Source organism: Dasypus novemcinctus, chromosome 25, assembly GCF_030445035.2.
Source record: "Dasypus novemcinctus isolate mDasNov1 chromosome 25, mDasNov1.1.hap2, whole genome shotgun sequence".
NCBI lineage: Eukaryota > Metazoa > Chordata > Mammalia > Cingulata > Dasypodidae > Dasypus > Dasypus novemcinctus.
In genome coordinates, this window is record NC_080697.1 from 56,308,618 (window position 1) to 56,320,872 (window position 12,255).

The 12,255-nt window shown below is 43.1% G+C and overlaps 1 long non-coding RNA gene across 1 annotated transcript; it reads left to right on the forward strand.

The window, feature by feature from the left end:
* The first annotated feature begins 5,361 nt into the window (after positions 1-5,361).
* On the forward strand, positions 5,362-6,295 carry LOC131275965 (uncharacterized). Its single transcript, XR_009183433.1, has 2 exons — positions 5,362-5,560; positions 6,057-6,295. It is a non-coding gene; the product is annotated as an uncharacterized lncRNA (long non-coding RNA).
* Positions 6,296-12,255: the final 5,960 nt, after the last annotated feature.

The following is a 12,255-nucleotide window of genomic DNA, read 5'->3' on the forward strand; positions in this document are numbered from 1 at the left end:
CCTACAGATTCAGATTTATCAATCCCCTTGGATGTATGGATCAATTCAATTAAATAAAAATGGATACCTACCTTATATCCAGTATTTCCAGACCTTAGTATTTCTCCAAATTAATGACAGCATATATCCACAGAAAGGCATGTGTTAGGCTGCTCCTTGCAGCTATCCCAGGGGGGCAGGCACTCTCACAAAAGCTCTACTGTACAGATTTTGGAACCTCAGGGCCACAGATGAAACCCCAAGGCTGCCTCTAAGCAGGCAGACTGTAATCAAAATACTTGATGTATTATCAGCCAAAGGGGTGCTGATGCAAAATACAAGAATTTGGTTGGTTTTCATAAAGGGTATTTATTTGGGGTAGGAGCTTGCAGATACCAGCCCATAAAGCATAAGTTACATCCCTCACCAAAGTGTATTTGGAGCAAGATGGCTGCCAACATCTGTGAGGGTTCAAGCTTCCTGGGTTCCTACATTCCTGGGGCTGGCTTTATTTTCCTCTGTGTGCTGACTTCCCGGGTCTTCAGCATCAAACTCTAACATCAGAAATCCCCAAGTCTGTCCTTTGCCATGCCCTTTATTTGTGAGTCCCCACCCACCAAGGGGTGGGATTGCAGTGCCCTAATCATAGCTCAGTCATGCCCAGAGACAGATCAGATTACAAGCATAATCCAGTATTTCTTTTAGGAATTCATCAGTTATATCAAACTGCTACACTTGACCATCCTGATCTCCATTTCCTTCATTTGTAAGTGAATAATAGAGCCTACTACAAGATGTGGTTGGTGAGATTAACTGAGTGATGATCAGGAACAGGTGCTGGAAAGAGGAGGTGCTTAAAAAGCACTAATCATATGATGATTTTGATGGTGATGGTGAGAGAGACAAGCTTAGGGTGATATATATGTATGGGAAGGAGGCTGGGCAGTGGAAAAGTCTTACCCATCACTGAGTTCAAGTGTCCCCAGTGTCACCACCAGTGCTGGGCATGAATTCATGCCAGCATCTCCTATTACCTCAAAGGCTCACCATGGCATTTTCTACTTTTGCTCAGACAAAACATCAAGCTCTCACATGGGTCTTTACACTCTTCCCTCTTTCTTGTAGCTACACCCAGAATGAGTGAGGACATTGCCGCCCATGGACCAACATTGGGCCGTAGGTGAGCATCATCAGGGGTCAAGCATATGGTGGATGATACAGCATTGTTGCCGCCTTTCTCCACCCCTCCTCCCCTTCCAGCCCCCGCCACCCTTCCCACCAGTCCCGCCCATATTACCAACCTACAATCTGCCCTCTTCCCCAGTAACTGCTTACGGCGTATTACCAGAGGTCTGCCCCCCCAGTTTTAGCCAATCCGCAGCCACCCCTCCGCCCTGCTCTCCCCTTCATACTCCACCCCCTTCCCTGCCTATACAACCAAGTGTACTTCTGCAATAAAGCAGACCTGTTCTTGCGCTCAAGCGGTCTCCGTGGTTTTTCCCCAACCGCGCGTCCCCCACGCCTGGAGAACCGGTGCTCCCTCTTGGGGCACGCCCCGCCGGTGGTTCGGCAGGAGCAAGTCCCCCCGACTCTTGGGCCTGAGCGAGGACGAAACCCTCTCGCTCAGCTACACAGCATTGACCTTATCTATCAATGGCTGGAAGAATATAAACTTACCATGTCATGTAAAAATTAATTTAAAAACATCAACACACACTGAGCTCATGACAAAACATTGATTTGGAGAGAGAAAGTCATGAAGTACAACTGCTATTTCCACACCTTTAGGTGGAAAATTGTGCTGCTCTGGTTCTCCATTGGCAGAGCTCAGAGCAGCAGATCATGCAGGGGCTGCCCCTGAGTCAGGGGCTCAGGCCATTGCAACTTCAGGATCTGCAGTGGCAGGAGGGTCTCTCCTAAAGGCCTGGGAAAGAAGGGGCATGTCAGGCCGACCATGGGCCCTGGGGGCACTGGTGAGTGGGTGGGTCATGGCATGGAGCAGCCCAGGGAAGATCAGTCCCTCCAGGACATCTGGGCCATGGGTCCTAATAGAGCAGGTAAAGGACATTTAACTGGCCATAGGCTGGTCACTCAGGATGTGGGTCTTTCCCTTGTTTGGTCTCTCATTTATTTCCTGTAACACCCACACTCACTCAGAGACACACATACTTGCACCCACAACAGCCCAACGTTTCCAACTTACCAACCGCTGCCCCTCATTATGCACAAATATACACAGATGAGCAAGCACACACCACCCAGCACACACTCTGACATGGATGCCCTGAAATGCTGACCCTAGAGTGCATGAGTCCTCTACTAGACATGCCTCAGTCTCTGCTGCAGCTGCTGAGCCTCACATGCACACCCTGGAGCTAGCAGCTTTAGCAACCCAAGGGCTTCTGGGAGCCTCTGCTCCAAGGGCCTCAGCTTACAGGAAAGAGCAGAGGCTGGAGGGGCCGGTCACTTGCTCATGACACCATGGCTTATGAAGGGCACACCTGGGCCTGGAACCCCTCACATGGGGTCTGGTCCCTTCCCAGAAGCCACCAGAGCTGAGGAGCTGCCACATTCTGCCCTCTGCCCAGGGCCCCTCCTGGTGGGAACCTCAGCTTCTTCCTGGTGGCTCAGCTGGCCTCAGGGCCACGGTAGAATGCAGAAGAGAGCAACGTACCTCGTGTCTGTGGGGCACCTGTATGTCAGCATCCTGGATGGGGAGCAGGAACCAAGCAGATACCAGCTCTGATATTATACAGGTCAAAGGTGCAGGATCAGAGAGGAATAAACTCCCAAGAATGGTCTGCCCTCAGGATGTTTGATGTGCACATTGCTGAGGGTGAAGGAGCCTGTGGGGTTGGATGGCTCAAACCTCCAGTGCTCCTCTGGTCTAGGAATAGCAGCTCCGTGTACACACCTGCTGTTCCTGTTTGCTAAAGTCCCATAAACTCTCCTTCCCCATGAACTTGACCATTAGCATAACAAGGGGCACAGCTGAGCATCTTTAGTTTCCCGGACTAGGCTGGAATACAAACTTCTCGAAAAGCACCTTCTGTACCTGTTCATCTCTCCTTTCACACCATGTCCCTTTCACCATACTTCTAAGTACAGCCATGTTCATTTTCTTCCTGAATTCCTAAGTCACAGGTCATGGGAATTCATGCCATCTGTAAGAAGGTTTCCAGATGGGGGTGGCTGTGCTGCTTCCGTCCTGGCCCTGGATTAGGAGAAGCAAGAGTAGGTCAAAGTGGAGGCGAGAAGTGTGCATCTTATGCTTTCTTTTCAATGACCACAGGTTTGATGTCAGGGACAGTAGGCCATGGATGCTCTGCTGCAAAAAGAAAGGTATTTTATTCTTAATTATTACTCATAAGCACATTAAAACACTAAATACCTTTCCAAAATGCCACTAGAGAGCCCTAGAAACACTTCTCCCAGAAAGAAACCAAAGAGATGGAGGTTCCAAGGTAGGGCTGTATTTTAGGCTGAAAGGTGGACTCAGAGTGACCTGATCCCAAACACACAGGTGCACAGGCACCTTCTGGTTTGTGGGGATGCTAGATTCTACCTGTTAAACACCTGGATGTTACAATTTTTAGCCGTTCATTTTTCTTTCCAGAATTTAGACCCAAATAAATTGGGGACCAGGGAAGGGTGAAGAAAACCTGAGGTAAGAATTTTCCTATAATAGAGGAATCTGGGTGATGAAGACACACATGACGGAAACCATGGGGTGTTGTCATACTGGAACACATTTCCCTTATGCACTTCCTTCTCCCACCCTGCCTCAGCTCAGCTCATGAAGCAATAGCAGCTGTGTACGCAGAGCTCAGCAACAGTGTAAAAGGAAGGGGAAGGCATGGTGCATTGAGACAGTGCCAACTAGGTGTCCACAATCAACAGGGCACAGTGAGGCCCACACAATCAGACAGTGAAAGCTGAGATTTTGGGCACAGGACCACAATTGTTGCTGTTGGTTCACTAGTTCAACTGTGTATTCCAGGCATGGTTGTACCTCTTCCTCAGTGCTAACCTCTACCTTAGTGTTTACATTTCAGCAGGTGATGCTGATGATGACAAAAACAATAACTACAACAGGAATATATTTTGAGTTGTCAGGTACTTCTCTAAACAATTTGCACTTTTTAAAAAAAAAAAATTTATCCTTGCAAGAACAAAATGAAGATGAAGTTAAGAATTAAAAAAAAGCTGAGGGCAGAGCAGTACCTTCCCAAAATCACACAGATGAGCACAAAGATCTCAGCAGATAAGTTCCCTGCCCTCATAGAACTTTCAATGGAATGAGGATAAAGGGAAACTTTCGCACAAGCAGGTGGTGGGGTGAACGGCCTTCCTGGCATTTTGTTTGCATGTTCTACTATAATTCCTGACATTTTCTTTCTTAGTTAAAGAGAATGAATTGATTTTCACTTTCCTTCCTTCTATCATTTCTTCCTTCTACTATATCTTTTTACTTATTATATATCCTCATTGTACAGACTTCCATTGGTCAATATTATAGCTTTTCAACATCTCTTTAAATGAGTATGTTCATATTGAGTTCATCATTATCCATAATCCCCTCTTTCTCTTCTTCTTATTAAATTTCCATGTTTTGTTGAAATTTGGGGGAATTTTAATACCAAATGGTAATTCATAAAATGTTTTAATTCAATCTAATTTGTTTAATAATGTTTCCTAACAACAATATTAACATGTCTAACCTTATTATCAACCATTAATGGAATAACAATCTAAACAAAATATAGACAGTTTAATGAGTCTTTTCAACTCTGTTTTTCTATTTCTAGTTCTGCTTACTTGGACTCTTTTCTATTTTATTAGAATATAACATTGAGCAATTAAAAAAATATTCATGTACTATACATTTCCTTTGTGAATATGCTCAAAAAAGACAACTTGCCCCCATAAATCTGAATGATATATATTGTCTCAAAATAGAATTCCACATTCAGGTTGCTTTCCCTTACAAAATTAAAAAATGGCCTCTAGTACCAATGTTGCTAGGGAAAAGTCCAATGCAGTTTGATCATTTCCCCCTTGTAGTCATTTACTTTTTTTCTAGACTGTTTTAGAGGTATACACACACAAATATTTTCACTCATAAATATTCAAACAGAGGAGTAGTAGGGAGGCTTATCAAGGGCCTAATAGCATCATCACCTGTGAAAAGCAAACATGGACACCAAGCAAACCGATGCATATTGTAAGTAGAAGGAGAAGCAGATTAGAGGAACATCAAAGTGACTCAGGTAACAGGAGGATCATGGGCTGACACCCCTCCCTCAGGTATTGACACATTTAGGTCCTGACACACCTATAAAGGCAGGAGTGAACCTCTTGCCTCTCCACCACACTCAGCCTCCTGCTCTCCTGTCCTGGTCTGACCCCTGGTGATTCTCTGCCATGAGGACGCTTGCTGTCCTCTCTGCTGTTCTCCTGTTGGCCTTCCTGACCCATGCTAAGCCCTTCAGAGGACATGCTGAGGAGCAGCCTGAGGCCCAGGACCACGATATGGCCATCTCCTTTCTGGGGGATGAAAGGGCCACTCAAGAGGCTGCAGGTGAGAGCCCAGAGGTGCCACCATGAAGCCACAATAGCATTAGGAAGTGAGGGCCTTCAAGCTAGAGACTCTTCTAGGCTTCTTGGAACACCAGAGAATTGGGTTCCAGGAGGTGCGAGTGGGAGACTCAGCAGCTGCAGGGTCAGAGGCTAGACCAGCTTCCAGCTTCTTTGCATTGCTCCTTAGCACCTGCAGGTGGGGCTCAAAAGCTGGTGTGTTTGGATGGGCTAGAATGAGAGGTGAGTAATGCTGAATATGGGAGCAGTATCACAGGGGATGTGATAAACCTGTAAATGATTGATGACCCTTCATGAGCAATTCAGAGTAAGATTTCTTTTGTCTAGGACAAATGTGCATTCTCTCCATCCTTTTATGACTGGTGTATATTGGTTGATTAGTGGCAGACACGTCTCTTAGAGCATCTCCCCTGGTCTGGCTCTGCCTCTTCCTATTCCCTCCTTTCCCACTGTGCCTGACATGCCCCTTCTCTTCCCAGGCCCTCAGCGGAGAATGGCCTGCACTTGTAGATTTGGGCTCTGCAGGTCCTGGGAGCGTCCACGCGGGGTCTGTTTGGGCATACCTGTCGGTTTGCAGTGTTGCCACTGAGCTGTGTCAACTGAGATGAAAAGCAGTGCAAGGTCCAGTCTGAAGATTTTGAAAAGACCGATTTTACTCTCTATACTCTGTGCTTTTTCTTACTTCTCTATCCAAAATAAAGTTAAAGCATTGGCTTCACTGTGTTTGGCCTTTCCTTATTTGTTTGTCTGAGTTGGCATAAGGGTTATCTGTGCTGTCCAGTTTTATTGTGAATTCTGTCCTGAATGGTTTACATTAATAGAAACATGCCTTTGCTTCCCAGTGAGCCACAATTTGAGCATCAGCCATCAATTGTAAAAACAAACAAACAAACAAAAAACAGCAAAAAGAAACTTATGGGTTAATTGGTCAGTTTGAATCTAAAGAATTCTACATGTTCATAATGCTATTCAAAAGAGGGATGTCACTATAAAATTTATGAAAAGGTGGTTGTTGATTCAAAGGAAAGGTAGATACAATAGACTTCCACTTTTATTAATTTAATTAGTGGGAAATCATTAACATATGTGGATATTTTTCTTATTTTAAGCTAATTTTTTCAGTATTTACAATTTTTTTCAATGTGTATAAATGGGATAGAGCAAAGTAAAGCCTAAGTGAATCACAGGCAAAGAAAAATGAGATGTGTTCTAAGTAGGAATAGCTTACCAGCCTCATGGTTTCAATTAATAAGCAGAGAGGAGAGCTCAGAAGGTGGTTAATGTGGTGATACCAATATCTAGTGAAATAGAGGGTCCCCCTAGACACAAAGATAAATGAGTGATTCCAACATCCTAGAAAGGATCTGGTTTCAACCCTCCACCATTCTGAAGATATTAATTCTATTACTTATAATCATCCCTACTAATTTGAATAAAATGCTAATGGGAAATATGTATGTGTTTATAGTACCAATGATCTAAGTCAGCATATTGTAATGACAAGACAGTCACTTACAAACTGACTGCCAAGCAAAATTTAAAGAGTACCCTATTTGTGGGAAAGGCACATTTTCAATTTTAAAAGTTAAACAAAAGGGAAGTGGCTGTGGCTCAATCAGCTGGGCTCCTGTCTACCATTTGGGAGGTCCTGGGTTCCCATCCTGAGGCCTCCTGGTGAAGGCAGTCTCACCCACACTCTGCGGAGACCCGCCCAGCCTGCAAACACCATGGAGAGGCTACTCAGCAAGTTGATGCAACAAAAGAAAGGGAGACAAGCAAGAGCACAGAGGAGCGTGCAATGAATGGACACAGAGAGCAGACAGCATACAAGCCACAAAGGGGGAGGGGAAATAAAAAATAAATATAGACACAGGAAAATGCACATCAAATAGACAGAGAAAGCAGACAGCACTCAAAAAGCCACAAGGGGGGGGTAATAAAAAAAGTTAAATCATTAAGAGTGCCATGACATGAAAAAGAAAATATTTTTCTTATTGAAATTAATAATCTGTCCTTGGGGTTTAATCCCCTTAGATACACAACCAAGCACTGGAGTCAGCTATTTGACACCAAAAACTGCAACCTCATCTTACCTCCTCTTGGGTCTGGTAAGATTATAAAACCCTACAAAGGAGGAAATTCAAGACAACAGAGAAGAAAGTTAGGTTCACTTTTGTACAGATTTGATACAATGATATTAATAAATGTTATTGTTCTTGAGTGTGTTTATCTGCCATTTAAGGTATTAGAAGTTTTCAAAACAAGTCAGGCATAATAAATGTATTATCTAATATAAGTTTCTTAAGAGAATTTAAATATCAAATTTGTACCAATATTTAATTCCCAAAATAAATACTTTTAGTTTTCAGAAGTAATGATTCAGCATTAAACAGTGCAAATAGTGGCTAGTGTTCTTCGCTGTGCACTGAAGTTCTTCCAAGATGTGAAACAAACTACAGTGAACTCCTGCCTGGTCTTTCAGCTCCCACCAGAAGTCCCTTCAGCAGAGCTCCCTTCCATGCCAGAAGCCTGGTTCTCTGACTTTACATTCCAATATTCTAAGTGTCCAGTGTCCCAGAGTGACCTTTTTCCTGTTCTTCAGAGAAGCCACAATCATGTCCCAGTTCCTCCATTCTATACCACCTTTTACCACATTTAATGTTTCTGAAATTCTACATGTGTCTTCTCTCTACATGCAAGTGCAATGAGATAGTGTTTTGCTTTATTTTGTTCAACTTCTATAATTACATTATACATACCATTTTAATATGAAGGGCAGACGATGATACAGTGAATATCCATTGATCACCTACATTGTGTCAGGCATGGTGCTGTCTTACAGCTGCCTATCAAACCACTCCATGTGGTAGGAAGAATTGTGATCTGGATTTGGGGATGAGGAGATGGAGATGCAGTAAAATCTGGGCTTTTACCCTTAGGTCCATCTGCCTCCACAGCCAACAGTCTCAGGATCTACCCACCACCACCTCCAAAATGTGGAAACTTCCTTATTCTTCTTGCATGTTTTTTTTAGGAGATACTGGGGATTGAACCCAGTATCTTGTACATGGGGAACAGGTACTCAACCACTTGAGCTACATCTACTCCCCCACTTTCTACTTATTCACCTTCTGCTTTACTTTTGACTGACGATCTTGCCATCTAAGGCTCAAGAGGAATTAAAAGTCATCAGATGGGAACTTCACAGATTTCAGGCTGTGAAACCAATTAATTGTATCCCTATTTGCCACCTTGTTCCTTCCTGGAAAGTCATACTCCTCTTCTCCAAGGCTGATACCACCCTCCCCCATCTGGCCTTTGGGTCTCATCCCTTACCACAGCTCCAGGAACCTCTGCAATCAACTGATTATCCTTTATCTCCTGTATTTTCAAACCCTTCTGTCTCATTCTCATAACTAATTTTAAATGCATAAATCTGTTTTTCAATATATGGTTTCTTTAATCTCCCACCACCTGCAGCTATCACCCTGTCTTTCCTCCACTTAGGTAAAGGAAACTTCTTGGAAGAGTTGTCTATATTCACTATTTCATTTCAATTCCCTTTTACACCCTGACCATCTGCAATGTGGCTTCTACCTCAAGTTCTCCATCAAAACTGCTCTTGCCAAAGTCCCTGTGGCAGATACTTGTTTGCTGAACAATAGCTATTCCATCCCTTACCTACTGGTTCCCAGGGCCACACTCCTGTTTTCCTGGCCTTCTTTACAATAAGGGCATATGTCTGTGATCCACTTCTAGGTAAGTAGAGAAGTCCATTGGTGGGTGACTTGGAGAAGAATTTCATCAATGATAGAAATGCAGACAAGCCCAAGTAACATACATGCTGCAGTTCTGGGACAATGTAATGCTTGGCATGACATGGCCATCTTTAAACCCTGATGGAAATCAAAGCCTCACATCAGAGCATGTGCCCCTGGGGGTACAATTACTCTGTCTGATTCTGAACAGCAATTCTCTATTTCCTACCCATGTGTTTCTTTGGAGCTACAATCCTGGATCTGTCTGCAATAAGGGAGCTGGCAACTAAGGATTGGCAAATCCAGGGCTTCATGTCAAGTCTCTCTGTCTCCAAAATACATGCCCTCAGACCACTCCAGGGTTTCTCAGCATGTGGGGGTCCAGAGTCTGGAGATCACAGACTTAGCACTTTGACAGGTTCTGAAGAAAGTGTGTTGAAATGACTTTGATCTCAATTATATTTGAAATATCAGAGCATTAGATCTCTATAGTAACTGGCTACTTTCTTCACAAGCATTGCATTCAGAAAGTCTGCACATACACTAAAGCACTGTGTGGTTAAAATTATTTCTAATGTAGTCTCAAATAATGTTGATGGTATTGAATACATTTGTTGAATTACTTAGTTTCTTAGTTACTTCTCCTTAGTAATATACCCCCAATGTCCAAAAAAGAGAACACAAATACGTATTTCATAAAATATTAAAATTGTGATGAAAATATAAATACTACATTTCCAAATAACATCATAGGTAAAATAGTAAATAAAACACCAGTTTGGAACTTAAAAATGGGAGGTTGCAGGTACAGGAACCACAAATCTTGCCAAATCTGGGAGAACAAATATGGCTTGAAGTAGCATAGTGAAATATCTGAAAGTTAGATTTGTGAACACAAAGCAATGACCATTATCCCAAACAAATTGTCCCCAGTGTAGCTGTACTCAAAAGGGGCAAGAAACCATTGAAAGGCTGTGGATTTCTCCCACTCTCATCTGCCCAGGAGTTTATGCTTGCATTCATTCTCTCTCTTTCATGCACGATCAATTTCCTCTCCAGGTGTTGGCTCTTGCCAGCATCAAAATATGCTCTATTAAATAGCATCTTATATGCAAATACCCTTCTTGCATGCAACTTCAACTACAACAACACAACTTCCCAGACAGCAGAGTCTGTCCTGTCTTTACTCCCTACCTCACTGCTCCTTCTCTCCCAGGCCTACTGCTTTCAAGCTTCTGTCTGCCCCAGGTCCTGAAAGACTTGTCAATCATCCCCTCCAAACTGCTGAAGTCTATTGTCAGTCCTCGACATTCACATTTCTCCAATTCTTGGCTATATTGGGTCTAATGGATCATTCCAACCTTCCTGGCAACTGCTCCAAAATACGACAACTTTCTTTGCCTTTAGTTAGGCAAATCTGCCCAAAAAGAGACTTCTTTCACTCACATCAGTGCTTCGTGATATAATAGCCACTGTTGGGCAAAATACTGTGCTTTGTCAGCTCATAAAAACAACCAGCTAAGTAACAGGCTGCCCTTAGGAAAAGGCTGCCCCTATTGCAGACAATGTACCAAGGGAGGGAGGTTCACAGTACTCTGAGCAGGTAAACTGGGCTAAAGACTCTGCTCAGAGAAGGAAAGCCTCCAGAGGATTCCCAGAACTAGGAAGAACAGCTATCAAATAGCTTGCTTAGTGTGTCTTGGGAAGTTCAAGTAAATAGATCATTTTTAATATTTTCTCCCTGATCTTTGTCACACCTCAGCTTGATTTGCCCTTCACTTAATTCCTCCTTAACTACAGACTATGCTTCATTTCACTTGGGGCGTGAAAATGATGTTGTTCTGACCCCTACGCTCAAGCATGAGCATGCCCTCCCCATCACTTTGTAAAACATGGGGATCACCATTTTCTATCACCCTAATGATGTGTTGGAGTTTCATTACTTTAGGGAAATATTGTAGTCCAAGATTCAGATATTCAAATAATTGTGTAGGAAGAAGGACTATCATCATTTATTGTTATCATTAATAACTCAACAATGAATGCAGATATCAGTTGATAAAGATGTGTGATAAATTGAGTTATTAAATGAAAGGGCCGTCAACCTGACACTGAAGGCAACAATTGAATCAGTGTTCCCAGTTCACTCTACACCTGTGCTCTGTGTCCACAGGTTGGCTACTTCTCCTAACAGACCAGTACAAACATGGGCTTAAGAGAATTCCATTCTGCAGAGACAGTGTTAGGCATCCACTACTTCACAACCTGGGCTTGGCCATATTGCATACTCAGCATTTCCGCTTTTTTCCTTTGGTTACTGGAGACCCTAACTGTTCTCAATACTTCTTTCTCTGTATTTTAGTTTCTACCTGTAGTGACTTCTCTGCTTTCTCTCTGCCTGTTGATCCCTGCCCTTGCCAACAACTGATGATTCTTCCTGTACTGTTCAAGTGAAAAGTACCCACAGAAGTGGATTTCAAATGTTTATCCAATCAACATGCACTATTTTCTGCACTATTGGATAAAAAGTGTGCATTATGTCATCTCCTGTGCAACTGTTAGACCAATGACACAGATGGCAAGTTGGACTAAAAGTCCAATCCCTGCTTCAGACAATGTGACCATGGAGATAACAGAAAATATTTCTGAACAGGAAAACTGAGCTGGAGCTCTCTGCAGAGGAGCTGTGCTCAAGGAAGGCATTCTGAGCTCACCTGCCAGTGGGAATTTGACCTATCAAATACCTTATGGGATGGTTCCAGTGCAACTCATATAAATTGTGAAATAATTAAATAGTTTCACCTTAGATATTTGTTCAGTCTTAACCTGAAGCTCTCCTAACCCCAAATCTGGATTCATTTTAAAGATGCCATTGTTCTCACTTCTTTAGATGAAGCAAGAATCTTCTATTCCCATCACC